The sequence below is a fragment of the Babylonia areolata genome, chromosome 23, assembly GCF_041734735.1.
Source record: "Babylonia areolata isolate BAREFJ2019XMU chromosome 23, ASM4173473v1, whole genome shotgun sequence".
NCBI classification, from domain to species: Eukaryota; Metazoa; Mollusca; class Gastropoda; order Neogastropoda; family Buccinidae; genus Babylonia; species Babylonia areolata.
Window position 1 is genome coordinate 27,521,883 of NC_134898.1, and position 21,652 is coordinate 27,543,534.

The 21,652-nt window shown below is 45.5% G+C and overlaps 1 pseudogene across 1 annotated transcript in view; it reads right to left on the minus strand.

Annotated features, from left to right (window-relative positions):
* The window catches only part of LOC143297850 (centrosomal protein of 57 kDa-like), a 63,593-nt pseudogene extending 42,651 nt beyond the window's left edge, over nt 1-20,942 (minus strand). The window contains exon 1 of the transcript XR_013057315.1: nt 18,903-20,942. The product of XR_013057315.1 is annotated as a centrosomal protein of 57 kDa-like (transcript). The remainder of the gene's footprint in view (nt 1-18,902) is intronic.
* Between the last annotated feature and the right edge of the window lie 710 nt (nt 20,943-21,652).

Genomic DNA, 21,652 nt, shown 5'->3' on the forward strand with positions numbered 1-21,652 from the left:
TGAATGTTGACAAAGATACCACAATTCTGACGACGGAAGCTAAAGGTTGTGTCATTCAGACACCCACTGGACATCCGAGGAGTCTGTGTAGAGGAGAAGAGAGGACGGGCCGTACTGAGTGAGTTAACACCTCTGCGAATTCCGTGTGTGTGTGGAGGGGTAGAGGGTGGGTAGGAAGGGAAAGATTTCTTTGAGCGGTCCACTGTGAAGGTTCAGAAAAGGAACACCTCGCGAAAAGAAGAACGCGATCAAAGTGATCTTTGCTGGTTGGGCACATGACAGCCAACTGCTCACAGAGAAAGTAAGTCTTCAACCGATCTTAACTGCCGCACACACACTGCACGGCTTGAATGCATGCAGTGTTCATTTCTTCTTTCTTTGTCACGAATCCGCAAACTGAACGGCCAGGTGACATGTCGATTATGGGGGCTATCCAGGTGACACCAGCGCTCCTCGCATTCTTTTGAGGTGGGGGGCTTGGAAGGGGGATGGTGGGGGGGGGGGGTTGGAGAGTGGAAGGAGAGGGGGCGTAGGGAGGGTGGTGGTGGTGGTGAAGCGTCTCGTTTTACTGTTGTTGAGCAGATTTGTGTTAATCGATTGTTTGCATGATCCTTCACGCTAAGGGTTGAAAAGAGCGTGATTGTGTTGCTCCTATACAGCCTCATTGGGGGTGTTTGTCACTACTGCTGTGTGTGTGTGTGTGTGTGTGTGTGTGTGTGTGTGTGTGTGTGTGTGTCGCTTGAACTGGCTGCTGTTTGTCATTCAAATGGGCCGACTTGAATAGCACGTCTCTTTTACGAAGTCCATTAAGTAATTTTCTGTAACTGTATTAAGATATTTGTTTCACATTTTCACACACACACACACCCACACCCCCCATATACCTGGTTTCCCCAACCTCACCATACATCCCCCTCCACCTCCTCTTCTCCACGATAATACTCAATTGTACACATTAATACTCCACCAAAATGTCTTCAATCACCGATATGTGTGACGGAACATTGAACAAGATTCCTCCTGGGATCCACAGCACCACAGCAATGTCTTGTGTGCTATTTAACAGCAATGCAGTTAAATCTCTTTGTCTCTTTGACAAAGTTGACTTACTCCTCGAAGAGCACGGGGCCACAATAGCATTCTTCGGACTCGATTTCTCAGTGGGATGTCTTCTTCATCTGCTGGGCCCTTGTCCATCCGACAGCCTTCATCTTGTCCTTGTGCGTCTTCTCCGTGTCAGCCATGGTCGTAGTGGTGAGTTTGACGACCTACTGGTGATCTGCCCTCAAGTTGTTCGAGGCTGTGGTCTTTCAAGTGCCATGGTTTGCCCACTTTTGCTTTGACCTTGAGGGTTCCGGACCGCTCCAGTGCTTGTCTGGTGATGTCTGGAGGCGTGCACAGGGACCGGCCAGTCTAGTTCCATGTCATTGTTCCCTGATTCCCTTGCTGATGGTAAACTGATTGGGGATAAAGCCCCCCCCCCCCGCCCCCCCCCCCCCCCCGTCCCGCCCCTCCCCCCTTCCCCCCTCCTTCCCCCACCCCCAACACACACGGAGTCATACACACACACACACACACACACACACACACACACACAGAGACAGAGACAGAGAGGAAGAATGGATTTGAAAAACACCAACACCAACAACAAAAACCAACGAAGCTGAAGTTGTAGAACTTCATACACACAGCTCAGCATCAAAACCTGACTCATTTTCCAGTCTTCCATCTCCACCATTCGAGGGGTCGTCGATGGCCTATGCTCCACCAGGAGCGATGGGCAAAAGGAATGAATGAATGAGTAGTTATTAACGCGGCGATAGCCTTGAGATGACCTTAGTGGTCGGCAAGGCTCTAAGCACCATAATTTCCTTTCATTTCATCTCCACCATTGTGTCGCATCCCAGCACATCTGCCCATCTTTCTGACTGGTTCTCCGTCTTCACTGACTTCTCTACCAAGGTAGACCAACTCCCAGCTTCATTTCATATGTTCTCACGTCGCATGTAACAGGGATCTTGTTTGTTTTCGATTCTCGCGTATTCTTGGTGTTGGTCTTTGAGGACTGTACAGAACGTTCTCTCTGCTTTTTCAGAAAGACAGGATAGTTTCTTTCATCGGTGCGTCAAGTCTTGTCATCTGTGTAAAAGGAAGCTTACATTGTCGGTGAAAGTAAGATTTTCCGTTTGGTTTAAATAATCTTTAATTATTCAACAATACACATGATTACAATGCAATGAATAACAAAAGAGCATCAACAAGCTTAAAGCTTATACTGTGCTCACAACGTTGCACTTCAATTTTATCATGACGGCTGATGAACCATATTATGACTTGTATCAAATAACATTCATAAACAGTAAGTAATGAAATAATGAAATAAAACAAATAAACAAACAGTACATAATATAGTAAAATAATGCTAATATCAATATTAACATGAGATTAAATTTATTATCACCAAAGTAATTGGCCTAATAGAAGAAAAACACGAAGAAGAAGAAGAAGAAGAAAATTTAGAAGAATGGAGGGTAAGGTGGTGGAGGAGGGGGAACAGAGGGGAGAGGAGAAATTCTAACAGATCATTGGCCAATCCATTCACTTTGAATATTTGGTCAGTCAAATAAATTCAACATATACTTTACGAATAGAATCATGTTGTACCCTTTCTTCACAATACTTTCTAAGCTAAAATCTATTTGAATCGGAGATAAACTGGTGGACAGTTTGAAATATGAATATATTTGTATGATTTTGGAGAACAGGATCTCCATGCAACAGAGTTTTAACGTGAATTTTCCGTTTGTTTGACAGAGGTCCATCAGATGCCTTTATTCCCATTCTCTGTGGTGGTCTTCATGCTCCAGTCAACAGCCAGCATAAAAGAATATAGGTGACATGAGGCAGCCCTGTCTCATGCCTGTCCTTACATCAAAAGGATCTGTCAGCAAGTCCTCATAAATGATCTGACGCGCAGAATTGTAATACAGCTTCTGAATGACTGCAATGAATTTAACAGGTTTTCCTAAGTGGTGCATAAGCTTCCACACACTTTTCTCACTCCACGATGTCAAAGTCTACAGATGAGTAGTGTTGAGGAGGTGGGGGTGGGGGGGAGTGCAGTGTAATTTGGGAGATGGTGTATGTGTGTGTGTGTGTGTGCGCGCGCGCGCGCGCGTGCGTGCGTGCGTGCGTGTGTGTGTGTGTGTGTGTGTCGGGGCTCGTGTACATTTATGTGTAATTATTTGTGCTTTCATATCTGTGAAACTGCATGTTTGTTGCATATATGTTATGCATGCATGCATGCATGCATGTGTGTGTGTGTGTGTGTGTGTCTGCATGTTTTACATTTATCTACTCATCAGCATTATTGTCTTTTTATTTATTTATCATCATCATAATCATCATCATCATCATCTTTTTTTTTCTTTTTTTCTCAAGGCCTGACTAAGCGCGTTGGGTTATGCTGCTGGTCAGGCATCTGCTTGGCAGATGTGGTGTAGCGTATATGGATTTGTCAGAACGCAGTGACGCCTCCTTGAGCTACTGATACTGGTACTGACACTGAGTAGCGGGGGAACTGTCATTCAGTTGATCGGTCGTTGATGACGTGTGGTGTGACATCGTTCGCCTTGTTCTTCGCGGATTCTTTCATCAAGGGCTTTCTTAGGTCTTTCAAGTATAATCCTGCCGAAGATCCTGTTCAGTACACATAGTAACATCATTCCTCGCAAGTTGTTGAAGGATAATTGATATTCCGATATCGACTGGTAGTTTTACAAGGTGTCCTTTTTTTCCATTCTACAGACTAGTTTATAATTATCTGGGATCGAGTATTACAAGATTCCCTTTTATTTTTAACTTATTGAAATTTGTATAATGTAGATGTAGCCTAGATCAAGTGGTCGCTGCTGGTTCAGTATCACCACAAACACTGGAACTCCAACGTTTTGAATAAACATGTTCAGTCTTTCGTAAAGAACATAACGCAATATTACCAACTCTCTCTGACTTGTCACATTTATTACATGAGCTACTACCTAAGCTCACGAAAATTCCATTTTTGCTAGTTCGTTCGTATCCGTTTTCAAATTATAAGACTATGTTAAAGAAACAAAACAGTTTTGAAATGATTACAGTCTTTATCGAGATATCCAGTTCAAACTGGTTTCATACGTTTGTGGCCTAATTGTTTACATTTGGTAAGAAATGTTTTGTGTGTTTTTTTCAGAGTAATAAAACTGATTTTAAACAGGAGAAATATATCATCAGATCACAAGTGTGTACACATATCTACTGATTCAGTTCCAGCGTAGCACCCACAAACCTGTGCTTGAAGCTGGTCAACAGTTACGATTGCCCACAGAAGCAAAAGAAGGCTTTTTTGTAAAGATAACAGACGGTCATTTTGGAGATTAAGTCCCGGTTGTTATGGAATGAGCCAAACACTCGAAATTACGAGACCAATCAATACCACGAAATTATACTTGTGTTCATTCCGTTTTTATTTTATGCAAAATACTTTGAATTAGTAAATTAATCAATTTAAGTAAAAACACTTACCACCCAGTTTGGGTTTGAAAGTGGATTTTAGCCATTTGTTTCAGTAATAGCCCAACATAGTTATCTACTGTGAGTTACATATGTTGGCATTTTGACTTAAATCCCACATACCCTCGAAATAAGAAGAAGAAAAGAGAAAAAGAAAAAAAAAAGGTTTCAGGACTAGTTCAGTTCGGTTTAGTTTAGTTACTCAAGGAGGCGTCACTTCATTCGGACAAATCCATACACGCAACACCACATCTGCTAAGCAGATGCCTGACCAGCAGCATAATCCAACCAACGCTCTTAGTCAGGCCTTCCAGGATTAATTACAATCTCGACAGAATCTTGCAGCTGAAATCAGTACACAGAGCGGCTGCTATACGAGCGGAGTTTGCCTGAGAGGCAGAAACATAGCAGTGCACTGAAATCTCTCCTCCACCAACGACCAGCAAGCCCTACAAAAGGATCTGGATTGCCTTGCAGAATGGGAGCAGAAGTGGCTTATGAGCTTCCATCCAAACAAATGTCAGACCCTGCGAGTGAGCCGGAAGAGAGACCCCCTACCATCAGAGTACACCCTTCGTGGCCACACCCTTGATGTAGTCAATAAATCCAAATACCTCGGCATCACCATCACCTCTGACCTTAGATGGACCCCCCACATCTCCATTGTCTCCAACCGAGCCAACAAGACCTTAGGCCTACTAAGACGGAACCTGAAAGTAGGCTCCCAGTGCATCAAACAGCAAGCCTACCAAACATTGGTCCGCCCAACCTTGGAGTATGCCAGCTCTGTGTGGGACCCCTATACAGAGAAGGATATTAACAAACTTGAGGCAGTACAACGCCGGGCTGCTCGCTGGGCGACCCATCGACACAGGAAAACATCCAGTGTGCAAGACACGATGGAGACTCTTCAGTGGTCTCCCCTCAAAGAGCGAAGGAGAAAGGCAAGACTGATTAACTTCTATAAGTTCCATAGCGGCAGTCTTATCATCAACACATGCCACAAGCCCTCTCAAAATCCTTCAGCATCCACTGGGACCCGAGGATCGCACCCAGCAGCGTACCACCTCTGCAGGACGCTATACAGACAAAAATCTTTCTTTACTCGAACAATAACAAACTGGAACAGCCTTCCTGCTGAGGCTGCTCTCAGCACAACCCTGGAAGGCTTCAAATCCCAAATCTGATTACCCCCCCCCCCCCCGCCCCCATACCTCCCCCCCCCCTCACCCCCCATCCCCTGGCCCAGAAACCTCTACCTCAGGAAACCACAAAACACGCAAACCCCCCTTATAGTCTACAGAATCTACAAAATGATGAAGGCGGTAGTCAAGGGAAAGAAGAAGAAGAAGAATCACAGCGACAGATTGTGATTGTGTGTTCCTGCCGGCCTGACCAACACTACACTGCTATCACAAGGCCCGTCTCTCTCTGGTCCGTAACGGTCACTGGTTTCTGAGCAGTTGACAGTGGTCAGTCCGCCCTCTCCCCCCCCCCCCAGTCCCCCCCAACACTTAGCCCCCCTTTACTTTCCCTGCCACCCTCATGACCCCCCACCCCTCCCCTCCCTCTCCCTCCCCCAACTCCCGCTTCGCTGCTCAGAGTTTATCCACTGACGGAATCACACCACCACCTGTTCTGTCCCATTTAAGTCCAGCGATAGGACGGCAGGGGCCACAAGCAAAGTAGGTGGGTGGTGTGGTGTGTGTGTGTGTGTAGGGCGGGGGGGACAGAGGGGTTGGTGGGTTGGAGAATGTTGTTCCAACAGGTTTAAGCTCGCAAGTGGGCGTGCCATACACACACACACACACACACACACACAGAGCTTCGTCTGCAGATTCCTTGTTCAAACTTTACGTTTCACCCCTACCCCCTCCTCCGCCTCTTCTCCAACAACCCCCACTGCCACAATCCGCCCCCCCCCCCCCCCCCCCCCCCCCCCCGCCCCACCACCACCCGCCCCTCTCCCTCTCCCTCCTCTCTCTCTCTCTCTCCCCTCTCTCTCTCTCTGTAAGGCTAAGCTCTCAAGGCTGACCAACACTGGGCAAAAAGTACGTCAGGTGTTTCACCCCTCTTGAGACCCATTGTCCTTGAAGGCAGATATGGTGCAGTGCATACCGATCAATCAGTGCCTTTGAATAACGATCTGCTTGACACTGTGACTGAAACTCTGTGCCTGTAATTGTCATAACTAAGTGTATACATGTGTGTGTGTGTGTGTGTGTGTGTGTGTGTGTGTGTGTGTGTGTGTGTGTGTGTGTGTATGATAATAATGATAATAGTAGTGAGTATTTAGGACGCCCTATCTCCGGAGAGCCCAGAGCGTTTACAAATACAATTACACATACATACATTGATGCAGATACATTTCATATGTGTGTGTGTCTGTCTTGTCTGTCTGTCTGTCTGTTTGTCTGTGTGTGTGTGTGTGTGTGTGTGTGTGTGTGTGTGTGTGTGTGTGTGTGTGTGTTGTGACTCTGTGTGTGTGTGTGTGTGTGTGTGTGTGTGTGTGTGTGTCTGTGTGTACTGAATCACAGAAAGAGATCAGTTGCCGAGAAGCGGGGTTCCATTCCGAAAACAAAGCCAAACAAACACACGAACATCAGTGACAGCACGTCAGCACGTGACTGCGTCAACAGGGGGGGACAGGTGAAACCCTTCATCCCTTTACAGGCAGAGGGGATAACGGGACAAGATAGCGGAGGAAGAAAAGAAAGGACATTGTAGAAAAGTGGCATTGATAACGGAAGGATCAGGTAGGGGCGTGGGGGGTGGGAGGGGGGTGGGGGGGGGGGGTGGGAGGGGGGTAGACGACAGAAAGAAAAGTAAACCGCTATTATCCGACAAAGCACGCTGGATCCGTGGCCCCATTCAGACAGCAATGATCAGCACAGGTAGCGACCCTAAAGATGTCAGCGCACTGACTGCTCAATGGGACGGACTTTGAGGACGTTCCAACGTACCTCTACTGACAACCAACCCTTCCCCACCCCCCACCCCCCTCCCCCCCGCCCCCCCCCCTGAATGTGGTGACAGTGTGAGTGGCGGGTCTGGCTGGCATGAGGTGCCTGCCTGCTTTCCTGCTTTCCTCTGTCCCCACGCCCCAACCCCACTCTGTGTTGTGTTGTGTTGTACTGTATTGCATTGTGTTGTACTGTATTGCATTGTGTTGTGTTGTACTGTATTGCATTGTGTTGTACTGTATTGTATTGTGTTGTGTTGTACTGTATTGCATTGTGTTGTGCTGTATTGCATTGTGTTGTACTGTATTGCATTGTGTTGTGTTGTACTGTATTGCATTGTGTTGTGTTGTGTTGTATACTATTATGTTATGTTGTGTTGTGTTGTGTTGTACTGTATTGCATTGTATTGTACTGTTGTGTTGTATTAAGTTGTGTTGTGTTGTACTGTGTTGTATTGTGTTGTGTTGTACTGTATTGCATTGTGTTGTGTTGTGTTGTATTGTGTTGTGTTGTACTGTATTGCATTGTATTGTAGTATTGTGTTGTACTGTAAGGCATCGTGTTGTGCTGTGTTGTGTTGTACTGTATTGCGTTGTGTTGTGTTGTACTGTATTGCATTGTGTTGTGTTGTATTGTGTTGTGTTGTGTTGTGTTGTGTTGCATTGTGTTGTGTTGTACTGTATGGCATTGTGTTGTGTTGTGTTGCATTGTGTTGTGTTGTGTTGTACTGTATGGCATTGTGTTGTGTTGTGTTGTACTGTACTGTATTGTATTGTGTTGTGTTGTATTGTATTGTGTTTGCATTGGACTACATTGGTTGCATTGTGTTGTGTTGTGTTGTATTGTGTTGTATTGCGTTGCGTTGCGTTACGCTGCGTTGTATTCTACTGCATTGGTTGTATTGTATTGTATTGCATTGCATTGTTTGTATTGTTTGTCTTGTATTGCGTTGCGTTGTATTGTATTGCACTGGCTGTATTGTATTGTATTGTATTCCATTGCATTGCGTTGTATTGTATTGTATTGTATTGTATCACAACAGATTTCTTTCCTTGAGATTCGGGCTGCTCTTGCTAGTAGGGATCAGAGCGCGAAGCAACAGTGACAGCACCACCCTTTGTTTTCTGGCTGAAAGTTCATTTGTTTTCCTATCAAATTGGGTTGGGGGTTGTTGTTGTTTTTTTCCAATGTAGGAATTTTGCCGGGGACAATCTTTTATGTCGGTCACATTGTTTGTGTCTCAAGTGACTATGAAGAACGTGTTGGGACCATCAGAACAAAGAGACACTGTACAACCACTACATCTCCACAAAAATGTCAGCAAAACGGAGTCAGATTACCCGCTGCAACATGATACAGGTAGGCGAAAAGGTTAAGATTAATAGCCTTTTACAGCCACTTGGGCAGTGAATACACACACACACACACACACACACACACACACACACACACACACACGTACGCACGCACGCACGCACACACGCACGCACACACACACGCGCACGCACGCACGCACGCACTCACGCACGCACTCACACACACACACACACACACACACACACACACACACATATATATATATATATATATATATATATATATATATATATATATATATATATATATCCTCTCCTTCCGTCATTTTAATTCTCCCAACCGACGTAAGGTAAGTATTGACACACCTGGGGGTGAAGCGAGGAAAATCAGAATAAATCAAGTGCCCTCTCCCCAACAATGGACACCAACAACACACTGCCGCATCGGGGACCCTGAACTCCTGATAACTGATGACAATTATCATGAACACTGGATCAGAGGTAGGGTCCAACGCCTAGACGCAAAATCTGCCCGCAGCGCGATCCATTATGGACCACTGGACTGACACAGAGACATTATCCCCTTTACCTAAGCACATAAGACTTGGCACCGCACCACTCCTCGCAGAGTTTACCGCCAGGGTCCATGGACTCCACCCAACCTCACCTCACCCCCCACCATCCCGTAGAACTGTACTCCACAAAAGTTAGAATAAACCAGAGGTCTGCCTTCTCTACCTCAGACCGCTGCCTGCCTTTCCTCGTTCTCTCCTCTCTCTCTCCTGGGGTCCCCAGTCGACGCTTGGGAAGCACTATCCCAGCAGAGCCCTTGTCAACACTGAAGGCTCCTGGCTTCCTTCCACTGGTGGAGCCTTTGTCAACAGCGAAAACAAACAACAACATTTCTTCCTTACCAGCTGGTGCCTTTGTCAACAACGAAAAAACTTTTCTTCCCTGACCGCTGGTGCCTTTGTCAATTGTATTAAAAAAATCATTTTTCCCGTTGCCTATTGGAGCTTCTGTAAATAAACGAAAGAGCCTACCTTCCCTGCCAAGTGAAGCCTTTGTCAGCAGTGAAAAAGCCTTTCTTCCCTGTCTGATGAATCCTATGTCATCAATGAAAAAGCCTTTCTCCCCCACCTGATGAAGCCTATGTCAACAGCAAATGAGCTTGCCTTCCTTGCCAAGTATTGCCTTTGTCAACAGCGAAAGAGCCAACCTTCCGTGCCTAACAGAGCCTTTGTCAACTGCGAAAGCGCCTATCTTCCCTGCCTGGTGAAGCCTTTCTCAACAGCGAAAGAGCCTGCCTTTCCTGCCTTGCCGTGGAGCCCTGGTCAACAGTGGAACAGTCTATACCTTCCTTGCCCAAGGCAACCCTCGTCAATCGATGTCAACGAGTTTTCCAGTCTCCTCTCCGTGGCTCTGGTATTGCTGACTTCAGTTGGCCGTATCTGCCGCACCTTCCCTTCTCTTGTCTGCTTTTAGTCAGCTCGCCTCAATGGAGGCCCCTGGCTGCTCTACTTGCTTCCGGGAGCTAATGGTTTTTGTTCTTTTTTTGTTGTTTGTTTGTTTGTTTTTTTCGACAGAGTAGAGTGTCGGACCCTTGCTTCTATTACTCCTTCCCTCCTGCTGCCTTTGAGCCAAGCAGCCCCCCCCCCCCCCACTCCTGCCCCCCACTTCACCCCCCCCCCCCCTCCCTCCATCTAGGAATCTTTGTTCAGACCACTACCATTACATGGGATAAAAGACCCATGCTTTAACCAACATTGGACGATTTTTTTTAATTTTTTTTTTTTTTTTTTGGGGGGGGGGAGGGGGAGAGAGGAACAAATGTTTTATTGAGGGTAACTGGATAAGCTGGAAGCTTCTTTACACCATGCCCTCCCTCACACACAAACACACACACCCACTCACACGCACAAAAGATGAAAAAAGGAAAAACAAGAAAGAAAAAAAAAAGAAGAAAGAAAAAAGAAAATCGGTACGGACACTCGATGTAGACGGTAACAACAACAACAGCAACTACAACAACAAGAGTTAATCACGAAACATAAAAAAATAGCATGGAATATAACTCTCTCTCTCTCTCACACACACACACACACACACACACACACACACACACACACACACACACAAACACGCACGCACGCACCAGCTTACGCACGCATGTACAATGTCAGCAGAGGAGGGGTCGGGAGGGGGGGCAGGGGGGCAGATTGGTTCAGACGCTTATAATCTCTCAATACAGTGCCCGCGAGGGTCTGGATTCAATTCCTCCTCTCGTTCTTTCTCCCAAGTTTTGACTGGAAAATCAAACTGAGTGTCTGGTCATTCGGATGAGACGATCAACCGAAGTCTCGTGTGCAGCACGCACTTGGCGCACTGAAAAATAAGAAAACCATGGCAACGAAAGTGTTGTCCTCTGGCAAAATTCATGCAGAATAAATCCACTCTGATAGGTACACAAACATGTAAGCATTCACTCAAGGCCTGATTCAGGACGTTGGGTTATGCTGCTGCTGCTGTCAGGCATGTGTCTAGTGGTGGTGATGTAGAATGTACGGAGTTGTTGAAACGCATTGACGCCACCTTGAGAAAGTGAAAGTGAAAACCCCTTGTCAACAGACGCCAGTGGGAGACCCTACCTTTCCTCTCTAACCTTTGACCGCACCACCCTCTCTCCACGGACTTTAAAAATGTAAGATAAGATCAGATAAGATCAGATAAGAATAACTTTATTATCTTCCAACTGGAGAAATTTGGTCAGGTGCATTATCACAACATAGACAAGTAAACAACATGGGGACCATAACTGTAAAAGCCAACAACAGCCCCTACAAATATTACGAAGATACACATGTAAAAAAATATCACATACATCGTTTCATACATACATCCACACACTGCAGGTAATAACTAGTATTCTTTATGTAAAAACAGAAAGAATTAAGAAACATTATTTGAATATAATTATAAACATAGCCTACTATACTGCACATTGATTATAATAGACAGATAAGATAAGAATAAAGATGAATTGCGGTAAAAACCACAACCAGATAATCAGCACCCACCCGCACCCCCCCACCCACCCACCCACCCACACCACACACGCGGATAACTTGATTAAACAAGAGTAATAAACATATGTTCTCAAATAAAAGCATTTCACATATTCGCTTTTAAAAACATTGCAATTAATTATTACATCGTAATTATTAAACAGAAATGTATTTGTACTATTTTAACCCATTCAACCCCAAAGAGTTTACAGCCTCAGCAGGTTTCCCAGTCAGACTGATGCAGAAAAACGCAAAAAAAAAACAACAACAAAAATATATATATACTGAAATCAACCGTCTACACCCCAGCTCCCTGATTTGACACGTGTCGACACAGCCACAAATGCTGTAGAAGTCAGTTCCCTTTGCTGGCGTTCTGCGGAGGAGTGAGAACCTGAAAACCGTTTTAAATTAATGGAACGAATTTCGACCCTCGAGCAGTTCTTGCGCGTAGTGTTCAATGGATTAAAGCCCATGCCGACGGGCGCCATAGCCGAATGGTTAAAGCGTTGGACTTTCAATCTGATGGTCCCGGGGTTCGAATCACGGTGACGGCGCCTGGTGGGTAAAGGGTGGAGATTTTTACGATCTCCCAGGTCAACATATGTGCAGACCTGCCAGTGCCTGAACCCCCTTCGTGTGTATACGCAAGCATAAGATCAAATACGCACGTTAAAGATCCTGTAATCCATGTCAGCGTTCGGTGGGTTATGGAAACATGAACATACCCAGCATGCACACCCCCGAAAGCGGAGTATGGCTGCCTATATGGCGGGGTAAAAACGGTCATACACGTAAAAAGCCCAATCGCGTATATTATACGAGTGAACGTGGGAGTTGAAGCCCATGAACGCAGAAGAAGAAGAGAAGAAGAAGCCCATGCCTTCCTCCTCCTTCATCCTGGACTTCTTGTCGACAGAAACAAGACACCAGTGGAAGACCCCCAGCCTTTCTCCCTCCCTCCCTCCAAAAGGTGGTGTTACGACAGAACCAGGCAGGCGGTGGACATCTGATATATGTTGGCTTCATCAAGATTTTGCGCCTTATAAATATCATTTTCAGTAGTAGTAGTAGTTTTATGTATTTATCTTTTTTTCTCTCTCTCTCTCTCGAGGCCTGACTAAGCTCGTTGGGTTACGCTGCTGGTTAAGCATCTGCTTGGCAGATGTGGTGTAGCGTATATGGATTTCATCGAACGCAGTGACGCCTCACTTGAGCTAGTGATACTGATCACCAGTGATCAAGGGTTCAGTTCCAGGACCAGTTTCAGCATGGTATTGTGTGTCCTTGGGAAAGAGCAGTTGATTCCAATGTTCCCCACTGGCATCCAGGTGGGCGTGACAGCGGGTACCCTGACTTCGGGTTGGGGAAGGTTAAAATGGACGTGGAAGGAGAGGCATGGGCCCCGCCTTACTGTCATTGTCGAGCCCTGGACACGGTGGATAGGAACTCACAGCCCTGGATGCTGTTTAAAGCTATGGGATCTTAAACTTTCTTTTCTTTTTTTTTGTTTTTTTTTGTTTTTTTGTTTTTTAAGCTTTCACGAGACACACCAGTGGAATACCCTTACATTTCTCTCTCTCCCTCCTTCCATGCCGTTTCTGCCATAAACATTAGACTACACACATCACACACACACACACACACACACACACACACACACACACACACACACACACACACACACACACACACACACACACACACACACACACAGAAAGAGAGAGAGATCTCAGTGGTCTTTGCCAACAGACGTCAGTGCTGCGACATAGCATTCCTCCCACTCCTTCTCAAAACTCTTGTCAACAGATCCTTGAAAGTGAGTGAAGAGCGGATCGAGTGCAGTGGGTGGGGGATTGGAGGGGGGTGGCAGGTGGGTAGACGGATGTGGGTGTGGGTGTGGTGTGGTGTGGTGTGGTGTGGTCTAGGCGCTTGGTTTGTGTTCAGGAGGGGTGTGCTGCGACTGACGCCTGCTATGTAATGCCCAGACCTTAAATCAACGGTGCTGATGATCGTCCCTGGGCAAGGGAAAAAACACACAGACCATACTTCTGCCCCTATCTCCCACCACTTAACCTGTCACTGTGTTGACATACACTTACCCTCAGCTCTCACTCTGTGTGTGTGTGTGTGTGTGTGTGTGTGTGTGTGTGTGTGTGTGTGTGTCCCTGTCTCTGTCTCGGAATTCTCTCTCTCTCTCTGTCTGTCTCTCTCTCTGTCTCTGTCTGTATGTGTGTGTGTGTCTCTGTCCCTGTCTCTCTCAGAATTTCTCTCTCTCTCTCTCTCTCTCTCTCTCTCTCTCTCTCTCTGTGAATGTTTTTATTTATTTATTTCTGTCTCTCTCTGTCTCTCTCTCTTTCGCGCGCGCGCTGTGCATGCGTGCATGTGACTTCAATGTGTGAGTGCGTGTGTGTGTGTGTGTTTGTGTGTGAGAGAGAGAGAGTGTGTGTGGGTGCGCGCGCCCGTGTGTGTGTGTGTGTGTTTGTGTGTGTGCGTGTGTGTGCGTTTCTGTGTGTGCGCGCGCGAGTGTGTGCGCGCGCGAGTGTGTGTGTGTGTGTGTGTGCGCGATGGAATATTGCTGCTATTTGCTTGCGCCATCTCAACGACCGTCAGCCAAGGACAGTTTCAGTTTCAGTTTCAGTTGCTCAAGGAGGCGTCACTGCGTTCGGACAAACCATATACGCTACACCACATCTGCCAAGCAGATGCCTGACCAGCAGCGTAACCCAACGCGCTTAGTCAGGCCTTGAGAGAGAAAAAAAAACACAAAAACAAACAAACGGGGAAATAAATAATAGATAAGCTTACATAAATAAATAAATAAATGAATAATAATTATAATATAGAAAAAGGTAGTAGTAATAATAATAGTAATACTAATAAAATGATTAAAAAAATAAATAAATAAAAAATAAAATAAAATAAAACAAAAAAAAAAATCAAACAAAAAAAATAATAATAATAATAATTAAAAAAAATAAAAATAATAATAAATAAATAAATAACAATAAATAAATAATAAGGACAATGAAGGATGAAGGATGTGACTCGATCCACTCGGCCTCTGAAGCCCACATGCTGCAGCACGTCACCCTCCCCCCCCGCCCCTCCCCCTCCTCCTTCTTCCTGCCTGTCTCGCCGGATAGGAACAGTGAATAGAAAGTCATGGAACTAATCGCAGGAAGCCCCCCCCCCACCCCCCCCAACCCCCCGCCCCCCCCCCCCAACTTTGTCTTGGCTATAAAGTTTTTGTTGTTGGGAGTTTGTTTTTTGTTGTTGTTTTTGTTGTTTTGTGTGTGTGTGTGTGTGTGTGTGTGTGTGTGTGTGTGTGTGTGTGTGTGTGTGTGTGTGTGTGTTTGGGTTTTTTGTTGTTGTTGTTTTTGTTTTCTGTTTGTTTGGGGTTGTGTGTGTGTGTGTGTGTGTGTGTTTGGGTGTTTTTTTGTTTTTGGTGAGGTTGGGTGCACGTGCGTTTCTTCACTACTACTACTACTAATTAATAATAATAATGATAATAAGGAAAGAGGTGGGGGGGGGGGGGCGAAAGAGAAAGAGTATCAGAGACAGACACAGAGAGAGAACGAGAGAGAGCGAAGAGAGAGAGAGAGAGAGAGAGAGAGAGAGAGAGAGAGCTGCGGACCCAAAAAGGTATCTTTCTTTAAATTCACGAATGGTCAGTTTCAAACTTAGAACTGGCTCTGAAGACATCCGCACACATTTAAGATGTATATTAGTAGTACGGGACTTTGTATGAGATTTTTTTTCCAGTGTTGTCCTGTTTATCCACAGCGAGATAGAAGATAGCAGAATGGTTCAGACGCTTACCTGCCAATACAGTGTGCGTGGAAGTCTGGGTTCGATTCTCGCTCTTGCCCTTTCTCCCGAGTTAGACTACCAAATCAAACTGAGCGTCTAGTCATTCGGATGAGACGATAAACTGAGGTCCCGTGTGCCGCAAGCACTTGGCGCACTGAAAAGATCTGAGCACATCACTCCTCTTTTGCAACATCTCCACTGGCTCCCTGTCTCACACCGAATAAAGTACAAGATCAGCACTCTATGCTACAAATGTATTCACAAATCAGCCCCTTCCTATCTCTGTGGCTGCCTTCACCTCTACACTCCATCTTGCTCACTACGATCAGCTTCGGATCCACTCCACTTACGCATACCCAGATTCAAACTCTCGACTGTTGGCCGCCGTTCTTTCTCTGTCTCTGGACCTTGCAATTGGAATGAACTTCCTCTTTCGCTTCGTCAAGTCTCCACACTCAGCTCTTTCAAGTCTGGCCTTAAAACCCACCTCTTCCCAAAATAGCCTCCCTTCCCTGCCTCTTCCTTGTCTTTAGTTTCTCCAGTTTTAGAGTTATGCGTGCGTGAGAATGACTGGTGCGAAAGCGCTTAGATTTGTCTATGCACAAGATTCAGCGCTATATAAGTACCATTATTATTATTATTATTTAAAAGGAACCTGTGGCAACAAAATCGTTGTCCTCTAGCAAAATTCAGTACAAGAAACCCACCATGGCAGGTCCACAAATAGAATTATGTGCATGCACACAAGGCCTGTCATGCATCTGCCTTGTAGACTGTGGTGCAGCGTATATGGGTTTGTCAAAACGCAGTGAAGCCTCCTTGAGAAACTGACACTGAATCTTTAACTGTTGTAAAATGACATGTTCGAAAGATGAATGATGTTCAAACCAAAGGAGTCTACAGATAATAATAATAATAATAATAATAATAATGATATTTTATTTTTATATAGCGCTATAATACAAGCATAAGCAAGCTCTAAGCGCTTTACAATCCAATACCTAAAGTGAAACAAGAAAGCATATAAAAAGTAGCAGAAACATAAAACAGAATCATTAATATTGTAAAAACACAATGCATAAAACTCACAAAGTTACATACTATCAATACTACAACTGTTACGCTCCAACACTCACACACACAGACACACACATGATTAAACGGCTGAGATGACAGCAATTTTCACTTAAAATACATACATGTACAAAGGAACATAATTGTAATCTGCGTGCCACAGATTTTGTAAAAATTGTAAAATAAAATTTTGGGTAGAAAAGGTAAAATGGGTAAAAATCGGGTCATTCTCCCTTTCCGACGCGAACCACACCACCACCATCCATCTACCAACCCCTATTCTCTCTACTCTCCCATCACATACACTCACATTGCCATGGGCCTGGGACAACAGCACTATCTGAGTTATGACAAGTATTTTCTAAAGAGATAAGTTTTAAGATTTGCTTTACAGGTAGATAGATGAGTTGTCTGAGAGCAATAGGCAGAGAATTCCAAGTTGTTGGGCCGAAGACGGAAAATGACCTCTTTCCACAGGAGTTAAGGAACTATCGGGGAACAGTTAGCTGGGAGGAATCAAGAGATCTCAATGTTCTGTTTGGCAAGTACAGGTTAACTCTCTCCATACGAACGGCGAAAGAGACGACGTTAACAGCGTTTCACCCCAATTACCACCATCAACATATTGCAAGCGGAAGGCTCTTATACTGAAGACGTGAATGTTGACAAAGAATACCACAATTCTGACGACGGAAGCTAAAGGCTGGGTCATTCAGACACCAACTGGAAATCCGAGGGGTCTGTGTAGAGGAGAAGAGAGGACTGGCCGTACTGAGTGAGTTAATAAGCTCAGAAAGATATGAGGGTGTGGTATCATAATTCAGGCACTGAAAGCATAGGCAGGCAACTTTATATTCAATTCTGGCTTGAACAGATGCTATGAACAGCGATCTTTAATTAATCAATAAGGAATATTCCGTCAGGGTGAGAAGATGTCTGCAGAGATGCTCTTTTCCGAAGATCTACATCCCCCATCTCTCTCTCTCTCTCTCTCTCTCTCTCTCTCTCTCACTCCATTTATTCCCCCCTCTCTCTTTCTCTCCCCTGTCAGTCTCTCTGTGTCTGTCTCCACTGTCACTGTCACTGTCACTGTCACTATATCTGTCTGATCAGTCAGCCTCCCCTACTTTTTTTTTTACTCTTCCCCTTGTCCATTCTTCCTTCTGCTCTCCACCACGCCCCTACCCTATTGTCTTTGTTGTTATTTATCTATTGCGTTATTGTATTGCACGTTAGTACGTTAGTTCTATGCTTATGTTTGCACATGCTTTTGTAATTTTGGTGTTGGTGTTGTGAATTGACTCTCGGTTTTTTTTTTCCTTTCTTTCTTTTTGTTTTCTCAATTATTATTCTTGCCCAGAGGGCTGGATGTAGACAACTTCTTTGTGCTTACTCCTTTACCCTCGTAAAATAAAATTTCGTTCGTTCGTTTGTTCGTTCTCTCTCTCTCTCTTCCTCCCCCTCTCCCCCCCCCCCCCCCCCCCCCCCCTTCTCTCTCTCTTTTTTTCTTCTTCTTCTTCTTCTTCTCTCGTTCTGTTTCTTATGCATGCATAATCTATTCATTTCGTTCTATCATAATCGTGACAAGTGTTCAAGTAATATTGGTGATGGTGGTAGTCACTGTAGTATGCTGCACTTGCCACACATTGATTTCAGAGACAGTAACAATACTGTACCGTTTGAACACCCGGATGTTTCTGGAACTTCTATATTGATGACATCTCTCTCTCTCTCTCTCTCTCTCTCTCTCTCTCTCTGTGACTCACTGTCCTATCCATCTGTCAATCTTAGTGTATGGGGGGAGTGAAGGGGTGCTGTCAGTGTGTGTGCGCGCGTGTGTGTGTATATATGTGTGTGCGCTCGCACGCGAGCGTCAGTGTGTGTATGCATGTGTGTGCACGGATGTGGGTGTGTGTGGAGGGCCGGGGGGTGTTTTCTTCATTATATATACAGTTCTGCATGAAAACCTTTTCCTTTCATTTATGTGTGTGCTATTTGTAATAGATGTAGATTAGCAAGGACAGATTGGAAGAATAGGCAATGCCTAAAGTCTTAATCCTTGAATAAAAACGTTTTGAGTTCTGAGTTCTGTCTCTCTGTCTCTCTGAACCCGTACTTACCGTGTCAACGGACAGGTCAGCCTGCTGGTCCATCATCATGATGACGGGTGGGGGGAGACGGGGGGCGGCGGTACAGGAAAAGGGAGGAGAAGGGTGGGGGAGGGGTGGGGGTGGGAGAGTGGGAAGGGGGCCGGAGGGGGCCCGAGGGTGGGGGGTGGGGGGGTGGGAGAACCACGATGTTTATCCCACAGTTGTCGTGAACTGTCAGCAGGTCAGGGCTTCAAATCCCCACTTCATCACTACCTCTTCTGACTCACCATACGTTAGCTCACTTCCCTGGTCAAGTCTCCACACTCAGCTCTTTCAAGTCTGGCCTTAAAACCCCACCTCTTCCCAAAACAGCCTCCCGGTCCCTTGCCTGCCTCTTCCTTGTCTTTAGTTTCTGCAGTTTTAGAGTTATGCATGCGTGTGAATGACTGGTGCGAAAGCGCTTTGATTTGTCTCTGCACAAGAATCAGCGCTATATAAATATTATTATTATTATTATTAATACTGCTCACCAGTGGCTCAAATTTCCACGTACTGCTCACCAGTTGCTCACTTTCCTAGTACTGCTCACCAGTGGCTCATTTCTCTAGTACTTCTCACCAGTGGCTCATTTCTCTAGTACTGCTCACCAGTGGCTCGCTTTCCTAGTACCGCTCACCAGAAGCTCATTTCCCTAGTACTGCTCACCGGTGGCTTACTTCCCCTCAGCAAGGCTCACTTGTCGCTCACTTCCTAGTAATGCTCACCAGTGATTCAGTTTCCTAATAATGCTCACCAGAGGCTCACTTCCTAGTAATGCTCACCAGTGATTCAGTTTCCTAATAATGCTCACCAGAGGCTCACTTCCCTAGTACTGCTCACCACGGCAGTAGCTCACTTCCCTAGTACAGCTCACCAGTGGCTCACTTCTCAACTGCTCACCAATGGCTCACTTTCCTAATAATGCTCACCAGAGGCTCACTTCCCTAGTACTGCTCACCAGTGGCTCACTCCCTAGCACTGCTCACCACTAACTCTCTTCTCTGGTACTGCTCACCAGTGACTCACTTTCATAGTACTGCTCACCAGCTGCTCACTTCACTCCCACCCATCAGTGGTTGATTCCCCTGCCACTCTCTAAGGGCTTACACCCTTACTGCTGAACCTCTTGAGACTCACTTCCTAACTGTTCACCAGTAGCTCACTCCGTAACTGCTGACCACTAGCTCACTCACTGACTAACTGCTCACCAATGAATAACTTCCGTACCTCTCCCTTTCGTGCCACACGTATTGATCACCGCGGATAGATTTCCTACAACTTCACTACCTACGTCGAACATGGGATGACTGATGTAACTGAACCGGGAGCGTGGGCCACGCGTTGTATACAGCAACGAATCCGACAGTTCTGTTCAGTATAAAACACCAAGTCGCTCAGTCCTGTAGAAGGCACGGCAAGGCCAGCTCACTGCGGCGGCACCACAAATAAAAAAAAACTCGGTGTCGACTGAGTGAATTATTAATAAACAAACACTTGCACTGACGAAAGTAACACGTTACTCGCGCACAGTAAAAAAAAAAAAAATAATAATAATAAACGGAATGAATCCAGCGACATGGATTCACTGTCGCTCGGTCTGTCTGTCGTCAATTGACACACGCCGAAGTCCTGGATCGTGTTCCCCCACACAGGGCACCGTTCTGTTGTGATCACTGGTTCCGCACAGTTAGCAAGGAAGTGCGCCGTTCCCGAACCACTGATTCCGGCACACACGCAAACACACACTCACACACACAGCGTGAGGTGCCTGTGCTGGGGTACAAGAGTTCCAGACCTACCCTACACCACAACGTCTTCTGTCCTGAGCTTGGCTGAGGGAAAGGGAAGAAGCGGTGTGGACAGCTCCAGGCCACAGCCAGGGCTGGGGGAGGGTGGGCGTGGGGATGGCTGGTCAGTTAGTGGACAGGGTTGGGTGTAGTGGAGGAGTGAGGGGAGGCACGCCTGCAGTGAGTGGTCAGTGATTAGTTAGGATTAACACAGCCACACACACACACACAGCGCCTAGCTCCCCCGCGCACCTTATTCACACATGACGCGGGGCCACAGCTGTTCGGGGCCACATTCACGCTGTGACAAACAGCCCAGTCACTGTACAGTAGATAGGAGGTGGTGTGCGCGCTCAGCATTAAAAGGGGTGGCTGATCCACCCGCTATAGGAAGGCTGCACCACACAGGCACGGTGCTCTGTGCGTGAACACCAACGCCTGACTTGTTCGAGAGCTTGGCTGGGCAGAAACGGTAGTTACTATAAATTGCATTAGATACAATGTATGAATGTTGTGAAAACCCGAGGTTTAAAAAGTCGTCCAAAACGAAAGTTTTTTGTTTGTTTGTTGTTTCTTCAAAAGATAAAATTCGAAACATTCCAAAATATGAAATATTCCAAAATTCTCATACAATGGCAGGTAAGTTGAAATTGTGTTTAGCTTTCAATCTTTCTTGGTGTCTAATTTCACTTCGATAATGAAATAAGTTTCACAATTATCACAAAGCATCGAGAGCTATGTTTCTTATTTTATTAAGAAATCGAAAGAAAAATGTGTTTCCTTTAAATCAAAACAGAACTTTTCGACAAGATGATTGTGATATTGATATCAGTGATGTATGGTACCAGTACTGTCATATTGATATCAGTGATGTATGGTACCAGTACTGTCATATTGATATCAGTGATGTATGGTACCAGTACTGTCATATTGATATCAGTGATATATGGTACC